The 14,494-nt window shown below is 52.6% G+C and overlaps 1 protein-coding gene across 1 annotated transcript in view; it reads right to left on the bottom strand.

Annotated features, from left to right (window-relative positions):
- RRM2 (ribonucleotide reductase regulatory subunit M2) overlaps positions 1-14,494 on the bottom strand; it is a 93,832-nt gene that overhangs the window by 68,567 nt on the left and 10,771 nt on the right. The window contains exons 10-11 of the transcript XR_004027023.1: positions 5,566-5,666; positions 5,162-5,282 (exon numbers count right to left, since the gene is read on the bottom strand). The gene's annotated coding sequence lies outside the window, so the exon portion shown is untranslated. The remainder of the gene's footprint in view (positions 1-5,161; positions 5,283-5,565; positions 5,667-14,494) is intronic.

Genomic DNA, 14,494 nt, shown 5'->3' with positions numbered 1-14,494 from the left:
GCGTGGTGGCTCATGCCTGTAATCCCAGCACTTTGGAAGGCTGAGGTGGGCAGATTTGCTTGTTGCCTGGGCAACAGGGCGAAACCCCGTCTCTACAAAAAAAATACAAAAATTAGCTGGGTGTGGTAGTGCACGCCTGTAGTCCCTGCTACTCAGATGAGGTGGGAGGATCACTTGAGCCCAGGAGGTTGAGGTTGCAGTGAGCTACGACTGTGCCACTGCACTCCTGCTTGGGCAACAGAGTGAGATTCTGTCTCAAAAACAAAACAAAAACAAAAAAAACCCTTATCTTTAAATAAAGAAACTAAGCCGGGCCCAGTGGCTCACGCCTGTAATCCCAGCACTTTGGGAGGCTGAGGCGGGCGGATCACGAGGTCAAGAGATCAAGACCATCCTGGCCAAAAATTAGCTGGGCGTGGTAGTACACGCCTGTAGTCCCAGCTACTCCGGAGGCTGAGGCAGGAGAATCGCTTGAACCCGGGGGGCAGAGGTTGCAGTGAGCCAAGATCACGCCACTGCACTCCAGCCTGTCGACAGAGCGAGACTCCATCTCAAAAAAATAAATAAAAATAAAGAAACTAAAGTATACATCTAAAACAGGAAGTTAGAAAAGAAACAAACCTTAAAAAGTAGATAGAATACACAAAAAGTGAAAATTGATTAGAAATGAACACGCACCCAAATGCAGGCATTTCCTTACTACCTGTGTACGCTTTCCCCATGCTCAAAACAGGGGCAAGGCTGGGGGTCGCTGCCCTTGCACTGCCCTCTCCTCTCCCTCCTCCTCCTCCCTACCCTTCCCGGGGCTTACCAGGCACCCCCTCAAGGCCTGATCCATCCCCAACCCATCTCAGCTCTCCTGCGCCCCTCCAAGCATGGCCCACCTGCAGCAAGGGCAGAGCGAGGAGCATATGCTGGGGGGAGGGGCAGAGGGGACATAGTGTTGCCCAGTGCGAGGGGGCTAGCAGCCCCCAGAAGGCAACCAGTCCATGCAACGGCTGAATGGATGGACCAGCAGGTGGGAGGTGGGGACAGAGGGCAGACACAGGGCCACTTACACCCCTTCCCTATTCCCCAGAGCAGAGGCGCCCCTCCCTAGCTGCACGTGAGAATTACCAGGGAGCTTTAAAAATGCTAGGGTCTCTAAGTCCCTTCCCCATACACTCTGACTGAATCAGTTCATGTCTCTCCACGTTGGTCATCTGGTTCCAAAAAGCAAGGTGCACTGGGGAAAGAGGCAGCCCAGGGCATGGAAAAGAGAGGGGGCTCTGGAGCCATCGTTCGGAGTTTAAGCCCTGTCTCTGCCTCTCCACTGGCTGTGTGATCTCAGGCTGGCACCTTAACCTCCCTGAGCCTCAAGGTCGCCATCCGTAAGATATGCTTTCCTCCCAGAAGGGGCCAGGGATGGGTGATTGTCCACGTAAACCCTTCTGCTGGTGCAGGGTGCCCAGGATGAGTGTGAGAAGGAGGGCTGTCATGGTTCCCCTACAGCCACCTCTGACTCTCGGCAGGTAGGCTAGGCTCCAGGACCACCTGCCCCCTCTGGGGAGTTCAGATGTGAGCGAGACCCAGGGGGTGGGGGCAGCCTTGGATCCACAGTCCCAGCTTTGGAGGCTATTCGGGTTCCAATTCAGAATCCCTGGCTCCTGGCTCAATGGGCTTTGTCCCAGAGATGTAATTTCTATTTTGATTCCATGTGACATTTAATGAAATGGCTTTCAGACACCACACAGTGACTGAGTTATGAAACCACAGCTTCTGGATCCTCAACACGCCTCACAATGACAGGACCCCTCTTGCTGCTTCGGGAGCTGCCCCAAGTCTCTTGAGGCCTGGGGCCCAGGACCACTGAGGTGGGGTCTTCACTGCGGAGTCCCTGGGGTCTGCCCCAGGCCCACTGCCTGGCACTCGCGTCTCATCCTAGCTGGACTCACAGCAGCCTCTGCCTGGGTTCCCGCCTCAGTCTCCCTCTTGCCAATCCAGTGTTGTTCTAACTGCAGATCAAAAACATTCAGGGAGACAGGAAGCCAATGTAGAAGACTGCAAACAGCATTGTTCAAAGAACAAATGAGCCAGAATAGAAGCAGAACAGAACACGCCAGAACGAGCTGCACATGGCAAGGGCGACTGCAGCTCACAAGCCTGGGCTGCGAGTGTGCACACTAGGTCTCTATGTATGGGAATTTGAGAAAGTTTGAATGACGTGGCTGTAACCCACCACCGTGCCACTCCCCAGTTACAACTTTCGGGATGGACTTCAGACCCCTCAGCACAGCACTAAAAACCCTTCCAGACCTGGCCCCTGTCTACCCACCCACCTGGCCCACAGCCAACTCCAACCACACTGAGCCACTGGGTACTGCAAACTCTGCCAGGAGCTCCCATACCTGCCTGGAATGCAAGAGCCTCCCTCCTCTCTCCAGGCCTCCTTCCCTCCCTCCTTCCCCTCCCGCAGCTTCCACTCTGCCACAGACTCCTACCGATCCTTCACCCTTCAAGGGAAAGGCCACCTCCTCTTTGGTGTCTCCCTGATTCCCCAGCAGTCTTGGCGGCTCCCGGCCCGGTGCTCATACTAGATGGTGCACACTTTGCATAACAGGGTCACCCTCACTAGCTGGTGGGGTCATTGTTTTCATGCCTCCCCGCTCTTCCCCCAGTGGGCAGCTAGGACTTCCCTAGAGGGGCTGGCTGAGCTCCTTCGTGCTCAGTGTCATACCATTTACTGACGGCAAGTGCAGGCTGACACCGGGGCCTCTCCCAGGTGACCCTCTCCACATGCTGACCCTCCCTGGGTGAAGACGACCTCCTAGATTCTACAGAAGCAAAGATATAAATATCTCTGGAGCCCTTCCGTTCAAAAGGAAGTAGAAGCCCTACAGTTTCTCAACAACTTGGCTATTAAAAATAGGAATTCCACCTACACACAGGAACAGTTTGTTGGGGATCATGGAAGGGCCAGAATCGTGAGGTCACACGTGTTCAGGATCAAGAAACCTGCTGGACCCAAAAGCTGAGCGCTGTAAGAAGGCAGGCAGCTGTCTGCAGCTGGTGCTACAGGCCCGAGGCCCCAGAAATCTCTAGAACCACAGGGATGCCGAATGGTACTCTGCCAAGGGTTTTATAAAACTCACTTCCCCACCACATCATGTGAACATCTGCACAGCACAGGTTCCAAAGGAAATTGAAAAAGAAATAAATCATGCATTAGCAAGCAGATCTGAGACCTCGTCTCTGACCTTGGAAGAGTGTGAGGAGATGCCTCAGACTCCATCTCCTGCTGCCACCTCCTCCCACTCCCAGTCCTCAGAACAGAGCCCCAGACCCGGCCCGAGTTGGGGTCCCCTGAGGATTCAGTCTTCCACGTTCATTTCCTGGCCCTCAAGGCCTGAAGCTCCATCCTTCCGCCACCCCTCTGGGTTACAGTAGAGTCCCCAACAGGCGCTGTGCGTGAACAATGACGGCAGAGCAGACATGCATTCTGTCAGCATCCACAGCCACTCCAGAGACAGACTTGGTGGAGACAGGAGAGGAGGAAGAAGGGGAAGAAAGTGGGCAGAGGGGCTGGGTACGGTGGCTCACGCCTGTAATCCCAGCACTTTGGGAGTCCGAGGCAGGCGGATCACAAGGTCAAGAAATCGAGACCATCCTGGCCAACATGGTGAAACCCCATCTCTACTAAAAATACAAAAATTAGCTGGACATGGTGGTGCACGCCTGTAGTCCCAGCTAGTCAAGAGGCTGAGGCAGGAGAATTGCTTGAACCCAGGAGGCGGAGGCTGCAGTGAGCCAAGATCGTGCCACTGCACCGCCTGGCGACAAAGCGAGACTCCGTCTCAAAAAAAAAAAAAAGTAAAAAGTGTGCAGAGGTAGCGAGCCCCACTGATGACCCCCACTCTGGTGGCCAGGGGCTCCAGTCATGATCTCAACCAAGCCCCCCCAGTGCAACTGCACGTCACCCTGTCAGACACAGCAGCTTCCCCTGCAGGTCACTCACTCACTCATTCATTCAACAACACTGAGAGTGCCCGGCCAGGTGCTGGCTGAGCACACCGGGGAACACGGACCCCATCCCTGCCCTCAGGGCACTCACAGCTAGAACAAGGCATCAGAAAAGTGTACGATTCTATACACTTTGGATAGTATGAAAAAGCGAAGTGGTAAACACTTGGGGCCGTGAGGGCTCTGAGGAGGCCCCTAATCTGGCCTCACTGGGTCTGAGGAGGTTCCTAGGGAAAGTGACCTCTAAGTTGAGACCTGAAGGATCAGGAGCAGGTGGGTGGGGACAAAGTCCAGGCTAAGGGAACAGCCTGTGTGAAGGCAGGAAGCTAGAGGATGTGGTCTTTAAGAAGCTCAGGCTCGGGCCAGGCATGGTGGCTCACGCCTATAATCCCAGCACTTTGGGAGGCCGAGGCGGGCGGATCACAAGGTCAGGAGATCGAGACCATCCTGGCTAACACGGTGAAACCCCGTCTCTACTAAAAATACAAAAAATTAGCCGGGCGAGGTGGTGGGCGCCTGTAGTCCCAGCTACTCGGGAGGCTGAGGCAGGAGAATGGCGTGAACCCGGGAGGCAGAGCTTGCAGTGAGTTGAGATCGCGCCACTGCACTCCAGCCTGGGTGACAGAGCGAGACTCTGTCTCAAAACAAAACAAAACAAAAGAAGCTCAGACTCAGGAAGGAAGGTTCAAGGCAGAGGTGAGCGGTGGGGGAGCCCGCGGGCACCTGGGCTCAGGCAGGGCCGAGAGCTGCGGTGAGGGGAGGGGCTCATGCAACACAGCCACATCGTCTGAGGTACTGCCCACACATTCCAGAGGCTATGTGTGCAATGGACTGGGGGAGGGTGAAGGTGGGCCTGTGGGTCTGGCCATGGTTGGGGCCTGAGCCCCGGAGGGATATAGCTATGCTGCACACTGGAATGGGAGGGGGATCACAGGACCCTGCTGTCTGGGGCATGGGGCGAGGGACATGGGAGGGCGAAGGCTCCCCCGCCTGGCCACACATAGAATGGCAGAGGCTGGCAGTACCTGGATTTCTTTCTGACCTGGCAGGGGTGCTTGGGGGCCCTGTTCACTGAGTTAGGGAACAGCAGGTGACAGACCCCGCAAGCCACCTCCACGGTGGCCCCTCTTCCCCCACCGTGCAAGTGGCCATCATTTCTCACCTGAAAGCTGCGACTGCCTCCTGCTTCCACTGGCGCACCCCGAGTAACACCTGACACGCAGAGGCAGGGGTTTCCCTCTCAAGATGTAAGGCTGGTCAGACCTTCCCGAGCTTCTCATCCCCTTAGAAATGAAATCCAGACTCTTCACCTGGGTCTACAGACCTGCCATGTACACACCCCAACCCACTGACCCGGCCCCATCTCCCACCCCTCACTCTGCTCTGACCACTCACAGACGTGCTTGCCCACCCTCCGCCTGCAACATGCTTTCCTCCCCTAACCACGTGGTCAATCCCCACATCCTCTGGCTCCCTCTGTCTCCCCACATGAAAGAGCACAGGGGCATAGCCCGCCCCTTCCTCCCTGCTTTCCTTGTCTTCAGAGCTTGTCACCGTCTGACTTACCGCACACTGGGTGGGTGATTGGTCTCCGTCTCCCTCACTGGCGTGCTGTCTCCTCGAGGGCCTGGACTCCATCTGCTTTGCACTTCACGGTCTCCCAGAACCTGCAGCAGTGCATACAGGAGGGCTCAGTGACTGCATGCTGGAGCAACCGCCTCCCAGCCCCGGCCCCAGGGCCATGGCCACTGCCTGGTGCTCTGTTTCCCGTGCTTGGAACAGCACCCCACCCTCACCTTCTCTTTCCTTCCCAAGAACAGGTCGAGGTCTCTTGCCCTCCTTCCTACCTCCCCGCTTCCCAGAGCTAATCACGCCCTCCTCTGTGTGATCTTGGAACCCTTAAGCACATGCACTCTTGACTCCAAGACCAGACACCAGGCCTCCTCCATTCCAGCACAACCACAGATAATAGCCACTGTCCACCACCACGTGCCCAGGCCTCTGCTGGCAGTGACCGAGGATGCAGAAGCAGAAGATGCATGCCCACGAGGGCTGGCAGTCTCCCTGGAGAGGGCACACTAACATGGGGACAACGTCCTAGCACAGCACGAGATGCGTGTCAGTGAGCGTACCCAGGGGGCACCAACTCCCTGAGGCTCGGAGTGAGACACAGGGGTGGGGGGCAGAGATGGAGGGAAGATGGGATGGGAGGTGCCAGTTATGCCACCCGCAGATTTAACCCGAGCCCCCAGAGCACACAACTGGTCAACAGCAGAGCTGGGCCTGGCTGGGTCCATCGGGCTCCAAGCCAGAGGTTTCTGAACTCAGAATGGCCCCCATTGGCTGACCCCTTTGGACAGAAGCAACTGACTCCCACCTCTCCACGAAATCCCAAGCTCCTAAGCAGCTTCCAGAGGCTACAGCACAATAGTGAGCAGACACACAACTCACAACATGGGCCCCGCCCATGACAGCAACGTGGGCAAGACGCAGCCCCAGCCTCCAGCTCACAGGAGCGAGGGCCGCCAGCCGCCACATGCCCGGAGCACCTCCTAACCCTGGTCCAGAGCTCAGGGTCCCTCTCCCTAAAGCCCACCTGAGACCCGGAACAGCCTTCTGCCTGAGTAGCTGCTTCCCCTAGTGGCTGCGAGTGCTCATCAACACTTATTATAAGAACGTTATAGGAAAATTTAAACAGAAAAATAGAATAGAAAGAAAAACTGCTCTTACTCCCAACCCGCCCCCTAAGGCACCTTTTCATTTCTCCACGTGGGACACCTTCCTCTCTATCCATACGTACACATTTTTATGACAACGTAAGCACAGTATACCCATAATTTTACATTCTGCTATTTTATCATTTTCCTGTAAACAGCTTTCCTTGTGTTTAAATGTGATCTGCGTATTTCTCATCTAGAGTGACTGGTTAGCACTCCATTAATAACCGGCTCTCTGAGCGGGCACCCCACTGGCTCAGCCACCACCAATGCCATCCACTACTTTCCCATCAGGTCCACTACGGAGCCCACAGGAACAAGGTCAGGCCTTACTCAGAGCTCATCAAGCATTTTCTGTAAAGACAGAGATAGAAAATACAGACCGTGGCAGCTATTCTAGTCTCTTATCCATGGTGAAGGCAGCCACAGACCATACGTAAATAAACAAGTGTGGCTGCGCCCCAACGAAGCTATTTATGGGCCCTGAAATTTGAATTTCATAGAATCTTCATGCAACACGAAATGTTCTTTTGATTTTCTTTTTCTTTTTTTTTTTTAGAGACAGAGTCTCACTCTGTCGCCCAGGTTGGAGTGCAGTGGCGCGATCTCGGCTCACTGCAAGCTCCGCCTCCCGGGTTCACACCACTCTCCTGCCTCAGCCTCCTAAGTAGCTGGGACTACAGCTGCCGGCCACCACGCCCAGCTAATTTTTGTATTTTTAGTAGAGACGGGGTTTCTCTCGATCTCCTGACCTCTTGATCCGCCCGCCTCAGCCTCCCAAAGTGCTGGGATTACAGCCATGAGACACCACGCCCAGTCATTCTTTTGATTTTTAAAACACATTCCTAGCTCCTGGTATGTATAAAACCAGGCGGTGAACCAGATCCAGCCCATGGGCTATTTCCTGACCCCTGCTCCATTAAGATTGGAGGATCCAGGGGTGGAGGAAGGAAAGTCTTAGAAAGGAGTGAAGGAGGAGGGTGGAAACTGAGGAAGCAAAAGAAGGCCCAACAGACTACTCTCTGTGTTCCGGAAAGTTCTAGGACTTGCTTCTAATCCCCAAGGGTCCTGGGACAGTCCAGCTCTCTGAAACTCCCCGAACAGAGCAAAACCGAAGGCCTGGACCATAGAGATGGCTCAGCACCTCATTTTTGTGATGGAGGGGAAGGGTCACCAAGAGAGATGGGAAAGAGCAGACCCCAAATCCACTAACTGTCCCCTCATCTGCCCCCAGCAAGGTGGTGATTCCAGCCTTTGACACCCCTACTTCTAGTCAGCTTGTCACCAGCTCAGTGGCAAAAGTCCCCTTCCAGACAATGCCCCACAAGTCTCTTTTTAATGCCAAGTGGCCTAAAATGCCAGGAAAGATCCTTCTGAAATGTAAATCAAACTTCTCTCTGCAAGGCAGACCCATCCTCTGCTGCCCCTGGCATTCTAAATGATCTCTTAGAAATAAGAGCCAGTGCCTTTGCCAATAATAACTTCTACTTTAGAAGTGCCAGATCAAACCAGAGAAAGTAGCTCAGTGGCTGCCCAGGGCTGAGGCGGCAGACGGGAGACAGGGAGTGACTAAGGGATATGAGCTCTTTTTGGGGTGGGCAAGATGTTCAACTGTGGGGATGACTGCCCATACCTGTGAATATACTAGACCACTGAACCGTACGCTTTATTTTTTTTGAGTCAAAGTCTCGCTGTGTCACCCAGGCTGGAGTGCAATGGCACAATCTCTACTCACTACAACCGCTGCCTCCCAGGCTCAAGCAATTCTCCTGCCTCAGTCTCCCAAGTAGCTGGGATTACAGGCACCCACCACCACGTCCAGCTAATTTTTGTATTCTTAGTAGAGACGGGGTTTCACCATGTTGGCCAGGCTGGTCTCAAACTCCTGACCTCAAATGATCTGCCCGTCTTGGCCTCCCAAAGTGTTGGGATTATGGGTGTGAGCCACCACGCCCGGCCAAGAGCCATACCCTTTAGATGCGCAAACTGAATGGCACGTGAAAAAGTTTCTCATGAAAGCATGCCAGGCACTTCACTCATCTAAATTCTCACAAGCCTGTTGAGCCTGGATTACAAATCCTAGTTCACAATGTGGAAACTGACGCTGAGAGCAGTGATGTGATGTCCCTAACCATTTCATAAGCAGTGAGAACTGGCTCCAAGGGCAGTCAGTTTTTCAAAAGGGAGGTGACAAGCCGGGTGCAGTGGCTCACACTTGTAATCCCAACACTTTGGGAGGCCGATACGGGCAGATCACTTGAGGTCAGGAGTTCGAGACCAGCCCAACCAACATGGTGAAACCTGGTCTCTACCAAAAAATACAAAAATTGGCCGGGCACAGTGGCTAATGCCTGTAATCCCAGCACTTTGGGAGGCCGAGGCAGGCGGATCACCTGAGGTCAGGAGTTCAAGACCAGCCTGACCAACATGCAGAAACCCCGTCTCTACTAAAAATACAAAATTAACTGGGCATGGTGGCACGTGCCTGTAATCCCAGCTACTCAGGAGGCTGAAGCAGGAGAATCGCTTGAACCTGGGAGGCAGAGATTGCGGTGAGCTGAGATTGCGCCATTGCACTCCAGCCTGGGCAACAAGGGAGAAACTCTACCTCAAAAAAAAAAAAAAAAATTAGCCAGGCGTGGTGGCAGGAGCCTGTAATCCCAGCTGCTCAGGAGGCTGAGGCATGAAAATCACGAACCCAGGAGGCAGAGGTTGCAGTGAGCCGAGATCACGTCGCTGCACTCCAGCCTGGGCGTCGCAGCAAGACTCCATCTCAAAAACAAAACAAAGAGGGAGCCTAAAGTCAGCCCTTTGCTGCAGCAGCCCCTGCACTAACAGGACCTGGAAGTGCCCCTCAGTAACACTGGGACCCACATCAGTCCAGAGGAAGGCCAGAGCAGCTGCAGGACCTGTTCCCAGCCTTCCAAATTCCCTCCCATCTCGTCCTGGCACCCCTTCTGGAGGAGAGGCTAGACCCCCCCTGAAGTAGAGGAGAGGAAAGACTCAGAGAGGCTCAGGGAAGACCTCACCCAGGCAGCTGCTGCCCCAGGGCTTTCTGGAAACTGAAACCTCCCCGTTTTCCACCTCCAAGGGAAGCTGCTGCTTCCCACTCACCCCATTCCTAAGCATGAGGCTCCATTTGGGCATGTGAGTACCTGTCCCTAGACTATCCTTTGTGGCCATAAGCTACCTTTCTAGCATGGTACCCAGAGCGTCCCAGGTAGAAGCAAACTGAAAGTGGCCCCCACTCGTGAAGTGCAGACAGTAAGAGAGCCCCTGGTCCTATCTGGACAGGATCCCCACAGCCACGGTGACAAGGGGCAAAGCAGAGGTCACCCTTCCCCGCTACCACAGTGCAGTGACCAGGGAGGAAGGGCAGGACGAGGCTAGGCATGACCAAACCCTTCCACATAACTCACTGGCCAGCTGGTGGTTTCAGGAGCCATTCCTTGGGCAGACCAGCATGGGGCTGGCAGGTGCCTGCTCTCCCATCAAGAGGGGCACATGCAGTGAGAAGACGAATGTAGACAGGTTCAAGTTCTGGTCACCCACTGGTTTTTGTGCAGGCCAGTCCTCTGTGAGGCACATGGCCTCCCTGAGCCTCCAGGCCATATCTGTAAAATGGGGGCGATCATCTCTGCCCCACAGTAGCTGTGCAGATCAAGTGAATTCTGTTGGGGTGGAACTGACTGCACGTGGCAGGAAAATCAACCTTATCCTATCAGGAATGTATTGACCTACTTCTGTGAAACATGTGAGATGTGGACTTCAGGATTCGCTGGACTCAGAAAATGAATGTCATAAGGCTTCAGCCTCTCTGTAGATCAGCTCTCCTTTCCTCAGTCGGGGCCTCACTCTTGGACAGGTCTACCCTCATGGGTTCAACAGCCCCAACCTTTGGCCCCCCTTCTACACCCCCCACCCCCAAAGTAAAAGCCTTGAAGTGTGGCTCATGGGGTCCTGGTTGTATGGAGACTAGACTCCCAGGGGCTATGGCCAGGGCATTTGTCTTTAAGAGTGGGTCTGTTGCCCAGGCTAGAGTGCAGTGGTGCAAGCACGGCTCACTGCAGCCTCAACCTCCTGGGTTCCAGTGATACTCCGTAGCCAGGACTGCAGATGCATGCCGCCACATATGGCTAATTTTTAAAAATGTTTCTGTAGAGATAGGGTCCCCTTATGATGCCTAAGCTGGTCTTGAAATCCTGGCCTCAAGCCAGGGATTCCCCCTTGGCTTCCCAGTGTTGACATTACAGGCACTAGCCACACCTAGCCACCTGCACCTCTGATAAAGGGCAACAGGGGGTCAAGCAGTGGCCTCTAGGTGAGAGCGTGCCTTTTCAAGGTCACATCCACACCCAACAGATTCCATCTTGCCAAAGCTTGGAAGGACAGCACCCTACACAGTGGAGGCCCACCCACACCTGGGAAGGCTCAGACTGCCCCAGACTAGGAGGCCCCAGCATCTCCATCGCAGCACATGCTGCAAACCTGTCTTTTCACCTGGTATCATCTGGGCCTCAACCTCTCTGCCCTTTATTGAGATTCCAGTGTGGCCACGTTGCATAATCCAAACCATTCATTTGTGAGCAGTCATTTGACCACACCCTACCCCATCCAGGCTTGCCCCAGCCCCGCACTTTGGTGGTGCTGCCCGGACACAGGAAGATGGAACATCTCACATCTGGTAGGAATGTGAACTCTCAAGCAATTGCCTGTAGAGCCATGGAGATTCTCTGCAATTGGCATAAAAGCAAACCCAGGGACCGTGTGTAGGGCCAGAGGACAATGAACAAAAAAAAAACACATGACTAAAGAGAATATGGCAGCACCAAGACAACACCCTGCTTCATCACTGAGCCTGAGCCCAGGACTCATCAGTCCCTGGGGAGGCAGGGATGAGGTCACACCCAAATACTGCAGAGACCATGTTGCTTGGGGCAGTTATTACCATCGTGTTTTCCCAGAGGAACAATCATTCTTTAGGCCAATAACTTCTATCTCTAATGGGCTTTTTGCTTTAAAGTCTTTTTCCTATAGTAATTGCTTACACTCTTAAGTGTTTAGTTTGGCAATCGTTTATAGCTAGAATTTGAGCCTTAAGAGTTTTAACTCTTAGTTTATTTACATCTATTGTGCTGCTTTTGTTTCTACCATCTTATTTTGTGCTTTCCATTGACTTGTTCTCTGCTGCACCCCTGACCCTTTCCACCTTCTACTAAACCCGTCAAGCTTTAACTCCCCTGCAACACATCCCACACCCGCACACATGCCCCTCCCCTCCCCCACCAGGGCCCCCACTTTGGAAGTTGACGTTAAATCTTCTGGTGCTATGCCTCCAGTGGTCACTCTTAAACTTTAAACCATGTATCTCCAAAGCCTAGTAGTACAAAGACCTTAGTATTCTTTATCCCTCTGCAATATCCATTATTGTAGTTCCATTTGTTGTTTGAGTTCCGTCTCACTGTTGCTCAGGCTGGACTCAAGTGATCCTCCCGCCTCAGCCTCGTGAGTAGCTGGGATCACAGGCATGTACCATGATGCCCAGCTTCCTTTTGATTCTATTGATTCACTGTGGACCAACCAATTTCTCTGCTCATCACCATCCTCTTTTGGCTCAATTCGTTAGGAATTATTTTGGCTTGGGGATGTGAATGGTAAAACCTTGGCATGAAAATGTATCTTCTTTCTGAATAATTTCATCCCATGATTCCCTCAGCATTGAAGATATGATTTCATAGTCTTTTGGCTTCTGTTGAAACATTCGTTTAATGATTGTTTTTTCTGTTCATGTTCTGCAGCTTCATTCAAATGAGCCTAGGAATGAATGTGTCTTTGCTTCTCATGTGTGATTCCTTGTAGACTTCCTGATCTCAAGGATGAGTCCATTCTGGAAAGTCACCAGTCATTACCTCCTCAAACACTGCCTGTCCACTCTCTCCATGCTTTCTTTCACCTTCTTTAGAATAATTCCCTTAGATACATCCCTTCCAACTCACAAGTCCACTCTTCAGCTATGTCTAATCTTACTGTGTTGAAATAGCTCTAAGAGCCTGAACTCTAGTAGTTATGCTGTATCCCATTCTACCTGATTCCAAAAATCTATTTCTTCACCATACCATGCTTTTTTCCCCCTTTTATCTGTTGTGTTATCTGAGTTTCCAATTTAGGACTGTGAACCCCACGTGTGGGAATCCTGTGCGACCAGGCTACGGATCAATACTGGGGATTCATTTATCTTCGAGTAGTTCCTAGACCACAAATTTATGTGAAGGTTTTTATTTTTAAGAATCCAGAAGGATTAAAACTCTTATCTTCCTCACTGTGCCAACGGGGCTTTTGTCTAGTTCCTGTATCACTGGGGCCCCTAGCTTTATGCCAGGGTTTTGGTCCCAGCTCCTCCTCTGGTTTAGATTAACCTCTCCCTCCAAATCCAACTGCATGTCAGTGCCTGCCCGTTTAATTTCTCTAAGGGACTAACAACCACTCGGAGAGCTGCTACAAGCTCCGGGGCCTCCATGGTCACTTTCTTTGTTCCCAAAAGAGATAATTCTCCTTTCCCAAGAGGTGATCACCTATTTAACTTTGCTTTTTTTTTTTTTTAAAAGATGGAGTTTCACTCTTGTCGCCCAGGCTGGAGTACAATCTCAACTCACTCCAACCTCTGCCTCCCAGGTTCAAGTGATTCTCCTGCCTCAGCCTCCGGAGTAGATGGCACATGCCACCACACCCAGCTAATTTTTGTATTTTTAGTAGAGATGGGGTCTCACCATGTTGGCCAGGCTGGTCTCAAACTCCTGACCTCAGGTGATCCACCCACCTCAGCCTCCCAAAGTGCTGGGATTACAAGCGTGAGCCACCATGCCCGGCCCACCTATTTAACTTTTTGCTGTGCTATTTATCACGGGCAAGTGTTTGAAACAGGAATTCGGTTCCTTAGTCCACCTCCTTGCTGGAGCCACTCCAGTCTCTAGAGCCAAGGCTAAGGTGAGCATGACTACTGAACCTTAAGCAGCAATGGCTTCAGCTATTCTCATCATTAAAAAAAAAACAAAATCCTGATGTGACATATTCCCTCCAGGGAATGGCAGGGAGACACCACTGATGTGTTCCCTTCTGTGTCCAGACAGACACCAGGAGGGTAGCCCCTCTGCACTCAGGGACTGCTGAAAGATGTCAGGCCACACAGTCCAACTGCAGCCACTCACGGATGAGAGGCTGGGCCTGTGTCTTGCTAAGAAGAGTTAAACCATTATCAGTATCTCCAGACCAACATTGGCAGGGCCACTGATCCTCAAAATATAGCCAGTTAGCTCCCTGGCCAGGTGACAGTTAAGAACACCCATCTGGTTCCTCCTTTGCATGACAAAGTCCTCAGGTCAGAGGCCACGGCAGTACCAGGTGAAGGGAGGTTTTTGTAGGTCTGCTTTTAGCAGCCAGGCCTGGCCACTGCAGCTGGGCAGGGCCCCGAATGTGCACATACAATGAAGTGTAACTCTTACGCTGCATGTCTAGAACACACCAGAAAACACATCTGGAACATGCTGAAGCTCAGCAGGGCTGCCTTTTCCCCAAGTGAGATCCAGATTTTAGTAGCTTTTAAAAGCCCCCAGGTGATTATAATTCACACCCAGGACTGAAGTCCACTGGTTTGAACTTTGTCAGGAGTCTATCCCACCCGATCTCAAATGTCTGAGATCTCCCATTAAGATCACAGGGTCCCTGGTTTACCCCCGGACTGATTCAGTAGGTCTAGGGGTGAGGCTGGGGAGGATGTATCT

The sequence above is a fragment of the Nomascus leucogenys genome, chromosome 19 (genome assembly GCF_006542625.1).
Source record: "Nomascus leucogenys isolate Asia chromosome 19, Asia_NLE_v1, whole genome shotgun sequence".
NCBI classification, from domain to species: Eukaryota; Metazoa; Chordata; class Mammalia; order Primates; family Hylobatidae; genus Nomascus; species Nomascus leucogenys.
This window is presented reverse-complemented; position numbering and strand designations above follow the sequence as displayed.